The sequence below is a fragment of the Danio rerio genome, chromosome 23 (genome assembly GCF_052040795.2).
Source record: "Danio rerio strain M-AB ecotype USA chromosome 23, GRCz13ab, whole genome shotgun sequence".
NCBI classification, from domain to species: domain Eukaryota; kingdom Metazoa; phylum Chordata; class Actinopteri; order Cypriniformes; family Danionidae; genus Danio; species Danio rerio.
In genome coordinates, this window is record NC_141043.1 from 39,465,001 (window position 1) to 39,486,458 (window position 21,458).

At 32.9% G+C, this 21,458-nt stretch overlaps 1 long non-coding RNA gene across 2 annotated transcripts in view; it reads right to left on the minus strand.

The window, feature by feature from the left end:
* The window catches only part of si:dkey-81p22.11, a 166,707-nt gene that overhangs the window by 118,788 nt on the left and 26,461 nt on the right, over positions 1-21,458 (minus strand). For both annotated transcript variants that reach the window (NR_125800.1, NR_125799.1), the window contains 1 exon segment: positions 20,523-20,575. This is a non-coding gene — a long non-coding RNA (si:dkey-81p22.11).

Here is a 21,458-nt window from a genome sequence, read left to right on the forward strand (position 1 = left end):
ATATTTTACCAACTATATACACATTGCATTTTTTTATATTTTAATATTGCATTTTATTGTTAGAAATACTTAGCAGATCGCAGAATCAATATTTTTAAACAGTACATTTTAATTGTAATGTGGTTTATAACTAGTATAATTATTAATAAATACTACGAAAATAGAAGAGATGGTATTTGACCCAAAGTGTATATGTGACCATCATGAAGTGATTGTACACGACCATCCTATTATTCAGTCAGAGACCTTTAAGTACTTGGGCATTTACATTGATAGTCCTTTTATTTGGAAAACACAAACAGAGTGGGTTTGTTCTCGTTTACACCAGAGATTGTATTTCTTATGGAGGTTGTGTCTTTTTGAAGTTGACAAAAAGCTTATGATGTTGTTTTATAAAACAGTTCTTAAAAGCATTGTCAGGTATGGTATCACAGTGTGGTTTGGCAACCTATATACAGTGTAAAAGTTGAAACATTTCTTAGACAGGATGGAAAATTGTTGGGCACAATGAATATTTTAATACTCATGTTTTATATGAGAATTGTGTTCCTAATTAGGTGGAAAAGACTGAATTATTAAACTCTTTTGATGTAAAAATACCCATTTTTGTGGGTTTATTTAACAAGAGTTTAACGTAATTAGCATTATAATTATTGTAACTACTGTATTTTGTTTGTTTTTATTGTTTGTTTTATGGAATTTCTGCAGTGATATATTGATACCCATAACAAATTTTCTGTCAAGGGCAATAAAGTTTACTACTACTACTACAACAACTACTAAGTAAATTAGTATATTGTTAAAATATTTTAACATTTTTTTTTAAAAAACATGCTATAATTTAAAATTGTTAACTGTTTTTAATATTGAGCTTGATTGATCACTCTGCTTTAGTATTTATAATTATAGTATTATAGTATATTATAGTATATTTATAATATTTATATTTATAATTGACTAATTTAAAATCTAAAAAGGCCTATTTAAAAAGTTATTTAGATTTTATTATTAGTTCCTTTTTGCATCTTTAATTTTTTCATTTAGTAGTTTTTCAACATTGTACTGTTTTTCAATGTAACAATTTGAAACAAAAGTATCATTAAAATAATATTCCATTTAAATAAGTCAAATGTTATTATTATTATTATTAAATTATCATTATATATTATTATTATTTTCCCAATTTCCCAATTTTTTATATCTACCCATAAAAATATTGCATATTGTTTTAAATATTTAGCACTTCTCATGATCAATATTTCTAAACTGTACATTTTAAATGTAATGTGGTTCATAATTTGTAAATAATTAAATTTATAATATATTTAAACATTTTAAAAAACATGCAATATTTATTTATTTTTATTCATTTTAAATATTGAGCTTGATTAATTATTTTCTGCTTTAGTATTTATAGCATTATTGTATATTATAGTATATTTCTAGTATTTATATTTATGACTTATTAAATTTGTCTTTTTAGATTCAAATTTTTCAAAGTTATTTAATTTTTTTTATTTTGTTTATAAGACTGAATTATTTAGTAGTTTCAACATTTTTATAATTGTACTTTTTTCAACAATTTGTAACAAAAGTATCATTAAAATAATATTCCAATTAACTAAGTCAAATATTATTATTATTGCTATACTCATTTAATTATCATTATAATTATTATTTTCACAATTTCCCTATTTTTTTATATTCTACCCTTAAAATGTTGCATATTATTCTTGTAAATATTTAGCAGATCTCATAATAAATTTTTAAACTGTTTAAATGTAATGTGGTTTATAATTAGTAAATAATTAAATATATACTATATTTTAACAATTTTTTAACATGCTATATTTTAAAAAGTTTTGTTATTTATTTTTAATATTAATTTATGTTTATTATTTTTGCTTTAGCTTTCACATTTATAGTATTGTATATTGTTAAGTATATTTATAGTATTTATATTTAGAATTTTGAAAAATTTGGCAAAGGTTATGTTATTTAAATTTTATTATTTGTTTATTTGCATTATTTAGTAGTTTTTCAACATTTTTATAATTTTACTGTTTTTCAATGTAACAAATTGTAAAAAAAATGTTCTTGCAAATATTTAGCAAATCACATAATCAATCTAATGTGGTTTATAATTAGTAAATAATTTAATATATACTATATTTAAAAAAGAAATTAAACATGCCATTTTAAAATTGTATTATTTATATTTAATATTGAGCTTGATTAAACATTTTCTGCTTTAGTATTTATATTTATAGTTTATAGTATATTTAAAGTATTTATATTTATAGTTTACTTTACAAATTTGAATCTAATAAGACAAATTTAACTTTAAATTTAAGTTATTATTTAGATTTTATTATTGGTTCCATTTAGTATTATTAATTTTGTTTATAAGACCGCATTTTTCAGTAGTTTTTCAGTAACATTTTTATAATTGTACTGTTTTTCATTTCCATTTAAATAAGTCATTCAATCATTTTCTTTACGGTCGCCACAGCGGAATGAACTGCCAACTTATCCAGCGTATGTTTTATGCAGTGGAGGCCTTTACAGCTGCAACCCATCACTGGGAAACATTTAAATAAGTCAAAGATTATTGTTGTAATTATTATTATTATAATTACTTAATTATCATTATATGTAAATTATTATCTTCACAATTTCCCTATTTTTTTAACATTCTACCCTTAAATTGCATATCAGTCATCATTATGACACAAAACCCCCATTGTATCCTGCAAGAACAGACTAAATTTACCACCAAACACAACATCAAAAAAGCGAGGTCAAAACCTACGGTCATCCCACATCATTTTCACTTATGCAGTTAAACCTGTTTTAAAGCACAACAGGGCCCTGTTATAACACACCATTATCGTGCATGTCATTCTCTCTAACTCTATATCTGCAAGTATCCACACGCGGGTCCTTCCTCAGTCTGCAAAGCAGTTTCCATGGCAGCAGCAGCTGTAACCGTGGCGAGGAGAGGAAACTGGCACCCCCCAATAACACGCAGTGCCCCCCTCCTTCCGCTGACCCGCTGCTGAACCGGGGCTCAGAGCAGAGGTCGATGGCTCGAAGCGGCCGCCTGACAGTGAAAGATGACAGAGACGCAGAATGAGAAGAGGGAGTCGAGGCATACAGATGGGGAAGAGAGGAGGAGATATGGAGAAAAGACGGAAAAAACGAGAGACAAGAGCAAATTTAATTACTATCAATGGAGGGATCTTCAAAAAAACAAATTGACTGCCAATTTTTTCCCCGTGAAATTAAGGCACCGTGCGAAATGGATGGAGCTCCGCCACTGGCTTTTTATCCTCCAGTGAAATTAAAAATGGTTTTGCCCTGAGCGCAGATGAACAGATTACTTCCATGTGTCATTTTAAAAGTCCCCACATTGGATATTGTTTATCTCATGTGTCAAAGCATTTGGACCAGGTTGGTTTGGTTGTAAGATTTGGCCAAAGATGTCAAGTGAGTTGACCTTTGACCGCCCTCGCCAGGGGTCAAGCAGTTTAGGTCAGTGTCCTACATATAGCGTTACATGTTCTTCTCACCTGGAGAATCAAAGAAACGTCTGGGAAGACTGGCATTGACTGATTGAAGGGATCAAAATGAAAATGGATATTTTACTATTTACTTTCCCTAAAGTGGTTCCTTTTTCTGTTGAACACAAAAGATATTTTGAAGAATGTTGGAAACCTGTAACTATTGACTTAAATAGTAGAGAAAAAAATGGAATTCTATGGCTACAGATTTCCAGCATTTTTCTAAATATCTTCTTTTGTTTTTAAAAAAAAAAAACCCAAACTGGTTTGCGATAAGCGAAATGCCAGAATTGAAATTTTTTGGTGAACTATGACTGAGCCACTAACAAATGTGCACTGCAAACTTATGAACTGGTTCTGAAAGTGTTTATGTTAGTTATTCACATCATTTGTTCCTATAAATATGAGTGAAATGCCGCAAAAAATAAGACAAAACTAGAAGGTTGACTTTGAATTATTACACGCTGCACCATTAAAGAGATAGTTCCCCCAAAAATAACATTTACTTACTATTTACTCCCCCTAAAGTGGTTTAAATCTTTGAGTTTCTTTTGTTGAACACAACATAAAATATTTTAAAGCATGTTAAAAACTGGATGCAATTTATGTCCTTAGCACAAAAAATATATATATATATACTATGGAGGTCAATAACTACAGGTTTCCAGCATTATACAGTGAATATTATTTTGTGTTCAACAGAAGAAAGAAACTCAAACAAGGAACAAGTGAATAATGAGTGAATAATGACACAATGTTCATTTTTGGGTGAACTACATCCTGTGCTACCAAACCGCAGTAATAAATTATGCAGTTATATAATGAAGAAAATATATTTTAACCTGATTGTTTCTGTTTATGGTTTATTGCTAATTATCTATTTTATTTTAATTGAAATGTGTGTTAATGGACCTTGGTCAATGTACATGCCACATTTAATTAGACGTAAATGCAAAATTTGATACAGAAAACTGTCTGTTCAATTAACAGTTTTCAAAGTTTGATGATGTATTTCCTCTTTAATTTAGCAGGGAAATTGAATAACTATTATGCCTTGTGTGTAGTGCATATGGTTATATTTATTGTGTTATCGTCAATAAATTTATTCAGGCTATACATATTATTATAATTATTTTATTTTCATTTCTGCTAGTAATACAGTAATACAGTAATACATTTCTGCTAGTAATATTGTCTATCAAATTTTGCATTTGCGTCTAATTAAATATGGCAGGTACATGGACCTGTTCAATGTTCATCTTAATCTTAAATAGTCTAAAGTTTTTAATATTTAGATTGTTTAAAAGAAACCTATGTACATATATATTCACATATGTGTTATATTATATTTGCATCAAATTACAATAAACTAATTCCGCTTGAGTGAGGTGTTACTAATGAAACGTAAATGGGGGCAGGACATTAAATCTGAAGTTGTTAAAACTTCTGTCATTATCAGTCTTACACAATATTTTCCTTTCTCTGAAAGTCTTGATAACACCATCATGGAGTTTTACTTTTATTATTTCAGCAAATATAACTATAAATAAACTATTTGTTATATTTTCCCATTTACTGCGCTCTAAGTTTACTCAACTATGACGACTTCAATGCTGAGAAACCCGGAAATGTGAAAAAGGGTTCACATTGATACAAACCTGAAAGCTGTAGTTTATTATTTAATAAATTGATTTTATACATTAGTTGTATTTATTTACTATATTTTGCTGACACTATACAATGTTTCATTTGCTAAGATAATAGCATAAAGTAATAAATGTATTATTTATTTTTTGTTCAAGATAAACTAAATGTAGTTAACAACTAATACCTATATTTACCAACCCAATCATTAGATTCTGAGTTGTATTTTTTTATATTTGCATAATATTTTTGTTGCTGCTGCTTTTTATTTTATATAAGAAATCAAATTTCAAACCCAGCAGCTGAATGAGTCAGCAAATAATTTAGATTATTTTTTATTTTGCTGTTTTAGCAAAAGAGAACACTAAACTAACTTTTGCAATCATCCCCCATTTTACCTGCTACTGTGCTCCAAAAAAAAGTGAAAAGGGTCCTAATGTCCTCATTCTAATTTACATAACTCATGGTTTTAGAAGTATCTGAGGCCATGGGAATTTATTTGGAAAAACATATTGTACTGAACAACTCATTGAGCAGACTGTACAGCTTATTAATAGGTCAAATTAAATCTACCATCAAACTTTATTGTATTTTTATCAGTTTGTTTTCCACAATAAGAGCAACCTTGAAGAACAGAAAAACCTAAAACATAAATGCTCAATATCTTAATGTTTAATAGTTAGAATGATAAATAGAACCAATGCCAGAATGACAGATAGAATGGTAGACACAGAATGATAGATAGACAGATGGAATGATAAATAGATAGATCGATAGAATGGTAGACAGCAAGACAGACAGACAGACAGACAGACAGGCAGACTGGAACGAAGGAAAGACGGATGGAACGATAGATGGATGGAACGGTCAATAGATGGAACTATCGATATACAAAGACAGAATGACAGATAGACAAATAGACAGACAGAATGATAGATAGATAGATGGATAGATAGATGGAACGATAGAAAGATGGATAGATCAAATGATAGAAAGATGGATAGTTAGAACAATAGATAGAATAACTGGTAGAATGATAGACAGCACAATAGAGATAGATGAAACAATAGATATATAGAATGATAGAAAGATGGAGAGAAAATTATAGAAAGATGGATAAGTAAAAAGATAGGTAGAACAGCAGAACAATAAAAAAATGAATTGTAGAATGATATATAGAACAAATTATATATAGAACCATAAATGGAACGATAGAACGATAGATAGATGGATAGATGGATAGATAGACAGATAGATAGATAGATAGATAGATAGATAGATAGATAGATAGATAGACAGATAGACAGATAGACAGATAGACAGATAGACAGATAGACAGATAGATAGATAGATAGATAGATAGATAGATAGATAGATAGATAGACAGATAGACAGATAGACAGATAGACAGATAGACATATAGACATATAGATAGATAGATAGATAGATAGATAGATAGATAGATAGATAGATAGATAGATAGATAGATAGATAGATAGATAGATAGATAGATGGATAGATGGATAGATGGATGGATGGATGGATAGATGGATGGATAGATGGATAGATAGATGGATAGATAGATGGATAGATAGATGGATAGATAGATGGATAGATAGACGGATGGACGGACGGACGGACGGACAGACAGACAGAAAGATGGGTAGAATGATAGAACAAAAAGTTTAGAATAGATGATGGAATGATATATAGAGTGAATGGTAAAATAATATATACAAATGATAGAATGATTTATAGAACGAATGACTGATAATATATATAGAACAATAAAGATAAAATGATAGAATGATAGAACAACAGATAACAATAGTCAGGCAGATAGATAGACAGACAGACAGACAGTACAATAGATAGAATGATAGATGAATAGACAGAACGATAGAAAGATGGAAAGATAAAATTATAGAAATATGGATAGGTAAAACAAAAGAATGGCAAATAGAACAAATGATAGAATGATGGAATGATGATGTAGAATGAAAGATGGATAGAATAATAGATCGAAAGATGGATGGAAAGGTAGATGCAACGACAGACATATGGAGCAAAAGACAGACACACATAAAATTACAGAAAGACAGACAGACATATAGATTATATTCTGTAAATGTTCAGGCAGACAGATATAAAAAAACTACCATAAAGCCAAAGCTCAATGTCCCCGTGTTCAGGTGGAACACAAGCAACTATCATTTAAAAACACAGTGACATTCACAGATCACCACATTGTGTGCGTTAATGAAGCACTTGTCTGCACAGCTTCATTTATTGCATCTATTAATTTGAATTATAAACTTGTATCCGCGGATTATTCAATTATCATCACGGAACTCATTAACATTCAGGTACAGGACACCGCGCTTCAAAGCCTGGCCGAGGCAAACAGCTCCCTCTGCCGGTCACTAACCTGCATTTCACCTGCAACACTGACAGCCTGACAGAGTGATCTACACTTGCATGCAATGCGTTCGGGTTTAGACTCGAAGCTAAATGTATTTTTTATTTTTATTCATTTATTTTTTAAAAAGGCAAGCTGCCCGCGCTGATGTCGTTGGTGTGTGTGAGGCGCACTAGCTGACGCTAACCGAGTGGCTGTTGTTTGTTTGTTTCCGCGGCACGTGCTGTCTGCGGTGCCCGAGCATTCGTTTTCATTTGCTTGTTTTCCAGATGTCGTGTCCTCCACATCACCCCGTCCTCGTCCTGCTCTGCTACCCCTCCCTCCCTCTTTCTCCCTCTCCTCCGCCTGCAGCAGCGTCAGAGACCCTAACCGCATCAGAGATAGCAGATTGGAAGTACAAGAGCGATCCATCCATCAAAAAGAGAGAGAGAGAGAGAGAGAGAGAGAGAGAGAGAGAGAGAGAGAGAGAGAATGTATCTGAATATATGCATGTATTTGATGGTTTTTGTATGTAGAAAATGTATACATTTATTTATTATTATTTTATAATTGATTACTTATTTCAATTTTTATTATTATTAGTAGTAGTATTAATAATAATAATAATAATAATATTAACAGTAATGTCTTTTTTTCGGCTGTGAATGCTTAGGCAATATGTACCCAAGTTTGTCATGAAGTGAGAGAGAGTATCTGTATATATCTATGTATTTGATTGTTTATACATTTATTTTTAATTATATAATTGTATTTTTATTCTTATTATTTAGTACTTATTTATATCTGTATTACTAATAGTAATAATATCAATAGTAATAGTAATAATAATAATAATGATAATAATAATAATGATAACAGTAATGTTTTTTTCTGCTATGAATGCTTTGGAAATATGTGCCTCAGTATGTCATGCCAAAATAATTTATTGCATTGAGAGACACACACGTATCTAGATTATTCTAAATTATTAAATTAATATTAATTAGAATATTTAAAATTATTGTAAATTCATTCATTCATTTTCTTGTCGGCTTAGCCCCTTTATTAATCCAGGGTCCCTACAGCGGAATGAACTGCCAACTTATCCAGCATATTTTTACGCAGCGGACGCCCTTCCAGCAGCAACCCATCTCTGGGAAACATCCACACACACTACGGACAATTTAGCCTACCCAATTCACCTACCGCATGTCTTTGGACTGTGGGGGAAACTGGAGCACCAGGAGGAAACCCACGCAAATGCAGGGAGAACATGCAAACTCTACACAAAAATGCCAAATGAGCCGAGGATCGGATCAACGACCCAGCGACCTTCTTACTGTGAGGCGACAGCACTACCTACTGAGCCACTGCGTCGCTATCATTGTAAATATACCGATTAATATTATTTATTATTACTGTTTTATCCATAAATGTTGATTGTTAAATGTACAGTTTATTCTGATTTATTATTATTATTATGATTATTATTATTATTATTATTATAGAAATATATTATAATAATACTATTTACTGGGTTTACCATGTTATATGATGTTTAGTATATATAGGATGCTCTTTTTAATATAAACTTCATAAATGCTTTGGCAATACATTTGTAACATTTGTCATGCCAATAAGGCAATTATTGATTTTAATTGAATAGAGAGAGTATTTGTACTTGAGTGTAGATGTATCTTATTGCTTTCTGTATGTATAAATATGTATATATATATTTTTTTCTAATTAATTTTAAATTGTATTTTTGTTATCCTCATTACTAATTAATAAAATAATAATTGCATTGTATTTTTTCTGCTGTGAATGTTTTGGCAGTAACTGCTGGGTTGCACCCAATTTATTCATATTTGTCCCAACACAAATCGATTAAGTTAACTTAATGTTTTTATGTTCAAAAATTTCCTATGATAAAAATCATCTTTTGTAGGCTGTTTGGACAGAATTGTGTGTAGTGTGTCCACAGTCATATTGGGGTGATATAAAGACAATAGTGGCTCTTCTTTAATGATTTAGGTGCAAAGTCTAAAGCGCAGGGCGCAAAAACGTGAAGGGCGTGTTTCAATGCACTTTTGTTATTTTAAGGATGGAAAATTATGGTTTGTGCCACGGTGCATAGTCTAACAGTGTTGAGCTTTTTCTCTTAATTAGTTATGGTCTGGGTGTGCTTTAAAAGTCATGGCGCATTTGCTATTTACATGGTGAACTTTGTAAGTGGAAAAACTGAACAATTCACTAGCGAGAAAACAGTGAAACAAACCATCTGCAGCGAGAGGATAAAAATGAGCCTCTTCTAATTAGTCTTTACTTTCACTTTCTCTCTTTCGTGAATTAGTAAACGTGTTGTATGCACAGATATCCATTAGCCTAAATAATTAATTTTGTTTGTTAAGCGCAAAGACTTGTTTCAAAACTATTTCTAAATTTAGTTCTAATTTTCAGCAAATGAATAAATAAACAATAATAACGAAGTGTGGTCAAAAAACTGAGTTATTTCCAAACACCCATGTGGTCCAAAACCTGACAGGTGGACAAATCTAAGCTTGTTTTGATAAAACAAATATAAATAAGTATATAATATATAATACTGCTAATAATAATATATGATTTTTGAGAGTATAGGTCATGCCAAAAACTTGAATTGAGAGAGAGAGTGAAAGAGAGAGAAAGAGAGAAAATATGGAAAAAAGGGAAAGCAGAGGCATGTGAGAGAGAAAGCAAGTGAGGAAATAGAAAGATAATCAGAGGGATTGGAGATAAACAGGAGATTATTGCATGTCTAGACCTCATCTTGTTGCATTATTCGTTAATACAACTGGGTTAATTAGCAATGAAGACCTACTATAAGACTGTTGTTATGGCAACATCTGTGTGTGATGCGGTGACATCATCAGCGGTCTGACTGAACTAAACTCTGCTAAACTCTGGAAGACAATAGACAATGAACACATTCGGCCCAGGGCCAAAAATCACAAGCAAGATGCAGACAAACAACTCTTTTGTTCTTGCTCGTTTAAGACACGCTAGACACAGCAGATGAATTGAAAAGGTTCTTCAAGTTTCAATTTGCAATAGAAAAAAAAATGATTAGGATTTAGAATTTGCTATGTGAACGTGAATATAAGTAGAATTGTAATGAACAGTAATAGTAATTGTCATTATTGATATTTTGAACTGAAATGTTTTGAAAAATACAAAAAGGCAAAGGTTTTGTTTACAATATACTGCCCTGACATTAATGATGGACAGAATGTTTAATGTACTGAAAAAAAACCTGAAAACTGGACTGACACAGTTTTAATTAACATTGATGTTAAGCTGTTTTGACACAATCTACAATGTAAAAGTGCTATAGATAAAAACATGAACTGAATTGAAACAGAATAAACAGACAGAGACAGACTGACAAAACAAATCATAGATTTGATAAAAAGAAAGATACAAGACCAACAACAGACAAAACCATTTAAACAAATAATAGAGCAATAATAGAGCAATTGAACAAACAATAATAAAACAAATAACTGAGAGATTAACAGATTAATCTAACAACCAAAAATATAAATATAAATGACAGAACATATGATAAAATGAAAAAGAAACTAAACACATTGTCACTTCTGTCACAACAAATTCCTTTTCTGTGTAAAGATACCTGATAAAGCCCTTTCTGATTCACTGTACACTACCTGACAAAAGTCTTGTCGCCTATCCAAGTTTTAGGAACAACAAATATTAAGTTGACTTCTAGTTGATAATTTGGTATCAGAAGTGGCTTATTTGAAAGGCAAAGGCCTCTAGATTACTCTTACTTTACCAAATAAAAACATGATCATGCCTTGATTTTAAATTATATAATAGCACAGTAAGGTCTGACTTTCCTTAGACAAAAGTCTTGTCACTTAACAGAAATAATGTACAGTATAGAATATAAAGTCATGGTGCAGTGGAAATAAGGAGTTGATATTGTGTATGACTCCCATAAGCTTAGAGGACTGCATCCATCTCTGCAATGTCTCAAATAACTTATTAATAAAGTCATCTATGGCAAAGAAAGCGTTCTTGCAGGACTCTCAGAGTCCTTTTAATTCATCTTCAATGCCTCCATCTTACCCCAGACATGCTCAATAATGTTCATGTCTGGTGACTGAGCTGGCCAAGCCAACCTGGAGCACCTTGACCTTTGCTTTCAGGAACTTTGATGTGGAGACTGAAGTATGAGAAGGAGCGCTATCCTGCTGAAGAATTTGCCCTCTCCTGTGGTTTGTAATGTAATGGGCAGCACAAATGTCTTGATACCTCAGACTGTTAATGTTGCTATCCACTCTGCAGATGTCTCACATGCACCCACATTGAATGCAACCCCAAACCATGATTTTTCCTCCACTAAACTTGACTGACTTCTGTGAGAACCTTGGATCCATGCAGGTTCCAATAAGCTTTCTGCAGTATTTGTGATGATTGGGATGCAGTTCAACAGATGATTCTTATGAAAAATCGACTTTCTGCCATTTCAAGCTATTATTTGTTGCTCTTATAACTGGGATCAAAAACAAGACTTTTGTCAGGTAGTTTAGAACCACAGAACAAACAACATTAGGGGAGAAACAGTTGATAAATACAACCAGGGCCATCTATTCAGAGAAAATTTACTACCGATTACACAACCGTGCTTCCCTTACAAGATGCACATGATCACAGCCTTTGTCTACCATTTTGATCTTATTTAGATTTTATTTCAAGTCACAACCCTAATTTACACTAGTAAAATAGCAGCAGTTTATCAATGCTGAAATCATCCAGTCTAGTGGTTTCGTGCACAGGTCATGTTTGCATAAACACCTGTTGCAGGGCAAGCAGAGGACCTGAAGGACAGCTGTCTGGTCTGGCGAGCAGCAGCCACTGGCTATTTGATGGATAGCACCAAGTATAAACAGGTGTGCTATGTGAGATGTTCACAGTGCGGCGTTCCCTCTGCTTACCCATGATTCATGCAGCACGCCAATGAGATGCTCCATAATGGAAAACATACTGCAATTTTTGGTATGTATGGCATGTGAAAATAGTTTGGGTCATACTCGGGTTGCCCTGCCACTAGCACAGTTTTCAGCACCTCTTCATCTCTTTATCGCTGTGATATAACGCTTCACTTCCCTCTGCGTATCTCTGGCACCCCTGCGCCGCATCTGTGTGTGTATCGCAGCTCTCGCCTCCCCCTCATTGGTAATGTGTTTGCGGCTCTCTCTCTTTCTCTCTCCACAACACGCTCTCCATCTCCATTTCTAATTCCCTCACTCTATCTCTTCCTCTCTCTTCCACCTTCTCTTTCCCTGCTGATGAATCACCTTCCCCTCCCGTTGAACTCGACTGAATCCGAGGGAAGCAGTAAAGTAGCATCGATCAGCCCTGCAAGCCACAGCAGAGAGACATGGAAACAACAAACTTGCCTCCCGGCTGCGCAGCGACGTACACATGCACATGCGTGTTTACACACCGCTTCAAACATGAGTGTGTGTTTTTATCAGGCGCAGGGGAATTCAAAAGGTCGCAAATCTCTTTGGGCCTAGTATGTGATTTGCATGTCATATGCAAATGAACGCGTCATTACATGACTTACCGGTTCTTTTTAGTGTGTGTTAGAAACGGTACACGAAAGAAAAGCTGCACGTTTGTGTCCACATGTGCAGAATATGTGCATTCAGCACATAAGGGAATCATAAATCAGTTCACATTCTTTTGGCCTATAAAAGGCAGAATGGGAAAAAGCGCATGACTGAATTGCTAGCACTCGCAAAACCCATGAAAGGTGCATCATCCTTTTAATTTCACTGAAATGATCAATTAGTAACGCAGGTACCGGAGCTAGAAAAGCACTCTTTTTATAAGGGAATATAAAGTCAGTCTTGGAGAACTATTTAAAAAGCTCATTACAGCTGTAATGTTTTCTTATAAGGCTGATATACATTAAAATTGTTTGCTTTTCTAAGCAAAAAAGAGCACTTACATTTTTACCATGATTTACAGAAGACACCCTCTACTGCAGGGCTGGGCGATATGGCAAAAATGCAACCCCAATCATTTTCCACACTGAATGATAACAATATATATTTCGATATCAGTTGTTAAAGCTTCCAGATTTAAAAAGAGTACCCCAACAATGACTGAAGCCACAATAATTAGAGGGTCCATTAAATGGCATAACTTAAGTAAAAAGTAAAAAATAAGTAAAAAGGGCCAGAGCTTATCATTGTTATTGACATACATGTGATCATGATTCGATATAATATTGTTTATCAACCCAGCCCTACTCTACAGTTTCTCATACCAAAAAAATTCTTGACAAAAATCACCTCATGACAAGTCAGACTCAAAATTTTAATTACTTGGCATTTTAAACCATTATACTTTGCCAATATACATCAAAAGTTTACTAATTTGTCAGCAAGTCATTTTAAACAGTATAGTAAGTTGAGGTCAGAGCATGCATGTTGTTTAATTTTTGCATAAATATATATCCGACACTGAATGATGATAAGACATTATTCCTTACATATTTTGACATTGTAATGTATTTTTGTTATCTGAAACATTAAAATTCCCAACAAAATGAAGTTGATGTTTTCTTTTCGCTTTTATTCATTCATAAAAGATTTTTGCTGCTTGTTCAAATTACTTGTGTGTATATATATATATATATATATATATATATATATATATATATATATATATATATATATATAGATTACTTTATATATAACTTACTTTATAAATTACTTTATATATATATATAGAGAGAGAGAGATTTATATAATATATAATACATACATACATACATACATCCATCCATCCATCCATATATATATATATATATATATATATATATATATATATATATATATATATATATATATACACTTTTCGATTAATCACCCAGACCAACAATCAAATGCTCTCTTCAACAGAAGCATCCTTCCCCTTTAATAGATGCTAAAAATTCGAATGAAATCAGTCTCGTTTACAATTACTATTCTGACTATGGTTTAGTGGCACAAAGTGCAATATTAACAATTCAAAATATTTTTTCTAAACATGTTTCCATTTAGGTAATTGAAGCGTGGTTTTGTGTTAGTCACAAACACAGCAGCACCATGCAAATTATGTCAATGCATTGAACAACGATAGATGAAGAAAGTAGACAGCTCACTTGCATGTATGTAAAAACAACAAAAATTTACATAACAGCTGAATTTATGCTGCTCAGATGCAACGTGTTGATATCCATTCATGAACACAATGTTTCTTGAAATCTATTGCCTATATTGATGAACATCACTCACTGGCAATTTCCAACCAATCCTTAAAGGTCTTTTTAAGACAATCAGTTAGTCTTGCAATGAAGTAAATAGCATTCTCTAGTTGGCATCTTTTAAATCAGCAGAATTTGCAACAATGACACTTCATTACACTTCATTAATGCAGTGATCATCCAAGTATCATCTGGGGAAGGAAAAATCACTTTTTTCAATACAAATGCTTGTAAAAACGTCTTAACTATTGACACTACGAATAAAGGAGTACAAAAAAAAGATGTTAAAAATTTATGTTAATTGAAATTCATTTATCAAACAGAAGGTCAAGTCAAGGGAAATGTAGTAGGTCATCTACTATTCCATCCATACAGTAAAATTAGTGTGCTCAAGATACACACTGCAGAAACAGTTACGTTCGTCCACTAGTAAGCTGTAATTAAGCCATCCAAGTCAATGGCTTTCTTTCACAGCATTAATTAGTGCACTATACCATAATGTACTCTATTTCTGCAACATATGAATAGTGTAAGCATTCGCAGAAAATCTACATTTTAAAATGAGTTTAATACAAAGTATAGACAGCAATCCTACAGCGAAATTCAATACCTTTTAATACTCTTTCCATACATTTTAAGACCTTAAAACCACTTTAAGTTTCAACCTGAAATACTGGCAAGATTTTCACTTACAGTATATTTACTAAATATTAATGTATACCGTAAAAAATGCAGGGTTCCATTCAAATCATTCATGTTGTCCCAATACAAATTGATTAAGTTAACTTAACACTTTTAACAAATTTATGTGGATTAAAGATAAAAAAACTAAGTTGTCCCAATGAAATCTCAAGTATTGTGACATTTCAGCTTATTTGAAATAAGTAGTTTAAACAAGCAAAAAACAATCCAAAACTAAAACATTATTCATATACTAAATAAAAATCTATTAAATTTTAAGCAGCCTATAGAACTGCAGAAATAATGGTGTTGCCTTGGTTACTTCAGTAAACAAAGCAGTATGATGTCAAATCTAGTAGGATTTCATTGATTTTATAAACTACACTGCATCCTGACATTCACAGATTTAATTCAAGCAAACTTTCGCATACAACCATACATTGCATAATCAAAAATGAAAAAAATAATAATAATATTACCTTGCAAAATAGCATTGAAGACTTTAACACTTTTTAAGGGCCTTAAATTTCTTTACATTGATTTATCAACTTTTAATACTTTTAAAAGACACACTGTAATATGTGAAATATGATAACCAGTGCTGGGGAAAGTTACTTTAGAAAGTGATGCATCACAATAATGAGTTACTCTCCAAAAAAGTAACTAGTTTTCAGTTTTTATGGTAAGTAATGCATTGTTACTTTTGTGTCACTTTACCTTACCTGGTTGAGGCTTGATCTCAGATCTTGCAGTTTTTTTATGCATTTATTTAAGAGCTCTGCATTTAACAATGCACTTTATAACCACTTAAATGTTCCTTAAAAAAACACACAAAAAAATAATAATGTAGGATAATGTTATCTTCTGAGAACTTCCGGACCCCAGAGCTAAGCATGCTGAATATACAGATTATTAAAGTATAAAGCAATGTGTTTGGTCCTTTTTGTATCATTAGTCAAGTAAAATCACTGTCCATTGAGACGATCCTCTTTTTCTTTTATTTGATGTGTTCAAGATAATGAATATACTTCAGTCACAGAAATCGGTTCTGGTTAATTATAATAGAAGTATTATTACATAACTCACGTTTACTTGTAATGCGTCAACACTGTTGATAATCCATAAAGCAATCCACATAAACAATTCCAGTTGCTTTATATTAGCTTTATTTTTAATCTCTTTCTTGATACTTCATGGCAGAAGGCCTACACCTCAACATTCATTGGCCAAGGGCTGCCTACAGGGTGTTTAACTGACATGTAAAACAACCAAACACAGATTGTTTTGTTCAGAATCATGTTTAGAGATGTAAAAATGTATTGCTAATGTCATTACAATAACAAGTTAAAAATGTAAGTAAAATTTACTGTTCTATAGTGTGCACTATACTGATCATAATCAACTGCCAACGGTCACAGCTGTACACAACACAACAGATTTATTACGTTTCAGGGAGTTTGCGGTCATGACAGCTTTATTTCTAAGCAGGCCGTAAAAAGAACATGAAACGTCTCACAGCAATCCAGCATAATTTACCCAATCAGATGACATGTTTCCGTTTCTTGGTGGCAAATGTGAAACATTTGACCAACAGTTTGTGAGCATGTCTTCTTACTCAATTATTACACAATAACTAGACTATTGTGTGGAATGTGGATGTTGGTGGAATTAGGTTTGCACGGTTTACCAGTACTATGGTAGTATAGTGATACTATGGCTCCAAAATACTGGCGGTGCAACTGTAGTTTGTAAACGGTAGTATCGTCATTAATAGTTTATCTACAATAGATAATGTTGCATAAAGAAAAGTCATTAAAATGCAATTACATTCAAGGCATATTATAACACAAAATATAGTATTTCTGGAAAATTTTCTTTATAATTTGAGTTATGAATTACGATATCGCAAAACTACTTTGTATAGTGATACTTCAGCTGATATATTATTGTAAGATTAATTAATGGTATCGTGACAACCCTATGGTTTTCCTATTCCCACTCGGACTACGGATTCACTGGTATCCTTTAAACGACAACTAAAAACCCAACTCTTCCAAGAACACCTGAACCCTAGTGAATAAAACCAAAACCAACTGTAGAAGCACTTTCTCTCTTGCTCTAAAACACTCCTACTGTAGCACTAAAGTGTCTGAGCACAAACAAGTTGTATAACTAGCACTTCTTGTGTGTATTGCCTCCTTGTTGAATCGCTGAATATCTCCTCAATTGTAAGTCTGCTAAATGACTAAATGTTAATGTAAAGTTATCACACAACTGGATTTCAAATGCAATGCAAAGCATTAAGATAAAATAACCTATGTAGCATAAAATAACACTAAACTTCAATAAATGAAACATAACATAATTAAAATACAACGTTAACAGTGGAGAAACGCTGCACTAACAATGTATCTATAAATAAATAATACCACATTTAAATTGTGAAAATTTAAATAACACGAGTAACAAATGAACAATTAATAATGAATTTTATTAAATTCAATGACACAAACAAATATACTATATTTTTATCATACATATACATGGAATACTGCATCTCACATTGCAATGTACTTCTATATCTAGTGTGATGGTTAACAGCCAATTGAGCATATATTTTTTCAACCCTTCTGATCAAAAACATATACGGATGGATGGATGGATGGAGAGACGGACAGACAGACAGACAGACAGACAGACAGACAGACAGACATATTAAACACAGAACACAACAAATACAAACACATACAAGATCAATTATCCTCACTGAAATCACAGCACTGTCCTGAAAAATGGCTCTGGACCTGCGGGCCATCCTTATTTTGGATATAAAAAAGTGTCACTTTTTCAAAGCCCAAGCAGAATGTGACCACATCAGGCTGAGGGCAAAAATTGCCTCTTAAATGTAACTAATTGCCACAACCTTTCTCCTGACCTCATTCTCGCACGTAATGAATCACTATGAGGCAATGAAGAAACCCTTGACCATAAATAAGTGGACTAACAGGAAACAAATGTATCAACAACACAGCCAGAGGCCTGGCATTTCACCGACACCAACTTCTATTTCCCTTCTCCATTAGGGCACGACCGCTCTGTCTCGGACGGGTGGCGCTCTCCCTCTCACCTCTCTTGTTTTGTTCCTAATGTACTGGCAAAGGTAGACTCCATTAGTCCCTGCATGCACCAAACACATTTATGTCCCCCCTCTCATTTCCTCCTTTTCATTGCGCCATGATACATCAGCATGCTCAAAGCAGTGTGGAGGAAAAAAAAAAAAAACCCTGTGAACTTGGGAGATGCTTGTTGAGGGTGAGCGCCACCTTGTGGCTGGTCAGCGTCGGGCCCTCACAACTCACAAGACAACCCGTCATTGTCTGCAGTTCAAAGAGGCCCTCAAGAAAGAGATAAAACAAACAGATGCGTTTTATCAAGACACCAAATCGCACAAACCAGATAAGCGCCCCGGAGAGGAATCTCAAAACGCGGGCCTATGTTGCATTCCTGCCATTTCCTCAATCTATTCTCAGGACGTGAATCATCAGCGTGTGCAAATGAAGCAGACTGTTTGTTTTTCATTTCTGCGTGCCATCACAGGTGCGAGCAAACGTGCTCATTATCGCCAATTCCTGCGGGCCCACTTTTGCGAAACTATCTCTGCCTGCCCATACAGGGGAGTTGCGTTTGTGGGGACGGGGACATTGACGGATCGAGTCAGACAGAAGAATTGCAGGTTGTTGCGTCCCGCTGTCACCAGGCTCATCTGTCTGGAGGTGGCCGTACCTGCGAGGCAAGCTCTCGCTCCTCCTCCTGCCGAGGGATCACACGGGAACGGCTGCCAGACGAAGCCGCCTGGTCTTGCTCGTCTGCTCCTGCGACTCTGTGTGTTTTTCAGTCATTACAGTCACAGGGCTGTGATGGAGCAGGGAGAAGCCGCAGAAACCAGAAGAGGTATTTGACAGCTATGTGTGAGGTCAACATGCGAGTTGCAACAAAAGTGAAATTGGCAGTGTCTACTTCAGTGTTGGCCTTGAAATGCAACACAAACACTGTTGATTTGAAAACGATTTTGCCACATTATGTTTAATACATACACTGTGTGGATACACTGTTCCACACAATTGATTTGTGTTGGGACAACATAAAGGAATTAAGTTAACTTATTCGTTTTTTTTTACAAATTTAAGTAGATTGAACATAAAAAATTAAGTTTTCCCACCCAAAAACTCAAGAATGGTGTTGTTCCAGCTCATTTTAAATGAGCAGATAAAACAAACAGCAAGTGTCACTTTTCTTGTTTAGAAAAGTGTAAATAAAATACTACGATAATACTTTAAGGTAACTCAGTTGCACATGATGTGCTTTTTGAGGTCCAAATCAAATTAAATGTACCAAAGTGATATATGTATAAAATTTAAAATTTAAAATAAAAATTTAAAAGACAAACATCTACTGCAATGATTCAAATGAACTTCGACAAAATAAAGTCATACTATGAATGAATAATGTACATTCAGCACAGCACATTTTTAATTCAAACCTGTTTTAAGTGATTCAAAACTTTCTGCTGACAAATAGGTAAAACCTATAAAGCAACCAAAGTGAAACTGTCCAAAGAAACTTTAGTGTTGGCCTTGAAGTTCAACATGCTCGCTATTGATTTTAAAATGTTTTTGTCACACGATTCCATTGAAGTTTAATATATTCACTGTAAAAAAAAACTGCTTAATCAATTTGTGTTTACACAAAATGAAGGAAATAAGTTAACCTATTAGTTTACAAATTTAAGTGGATAGAGCAGAAAACAATTACGTTTTTTCCCACCCAAAATCTCAAGAATTAAGCAGTTTGAATAAACAGGAAGTGTAGAGAAGTGTAAATGAAATACACTTAATATTTTAAGGTCACTTACTTGCACATGAAGGTGTTCCTTTTGGGGTCAGAATCAAATCAAAGCCATATTATCTCTAAAGATAGAGTATTTAAGGTAAATAAACGTCTACTGCAATGGCTCAAATTAACTTTGGCAAAATAAAAGTCAAAATATGAAAGAATAATGTTCATTTAGCGCAACACATACATTTTTGCAAAACCAAAAAGCTGCTTGCTAAATTATTTGAGAGCATAAGTGATCATACTGGATATCATTCCGTTTTAAGTGATTAAACACTTTTTGCTGATGAATAGGTAAAATCTACGCAGCAACAGAAGTGCAATTGGCAGTGACTACAGACACTTGGAAGGCTATGTGCTCACTACTAGTACAGTGTGCTATACGTGTATTGATTTTAAAAGTTTGATTTAATTTCATTTCATATATTTCCAATGCTGTTTAATGCATAGAAAAGCATAAAATAAAACATTATGAGAACACTTTAAGGTAACTTAGTTTAACATTAAGATTTTTAGGGTCAGGATCAAATTATAAGCATATTAAAGGCAAATAAACGTTTACTGTAATGATTTAAATTAACTTGCATTTACGCAAAATGAAACAACCTTCTTATAATACATTATTTTCAATAAGGAAAAGTGATCATACTGAATTGTATTCTTTTGTTAAATAATTAAAACCTTTTGCTTATAAAGAAGTAAAACTTGTGCAAAAACAAATGTGAGATTGGCAGTTTACAGAAACATCAGTGTTAGCCTTAAATGGAGATTACTCGAATAATAAGTAACAGTACCTAAAATATTTATTACTCTGCTTCTCTGAGTCAATATATAGAACTGTTTAATTTATCCTGTATTTAAGGCAAGGGCATTATATGTAATTAAATTACCTAAAAATTAAAAGATATCCCTCACTTTAGATAAGTATTACAGTAAGTAATTTCACCCACCACTA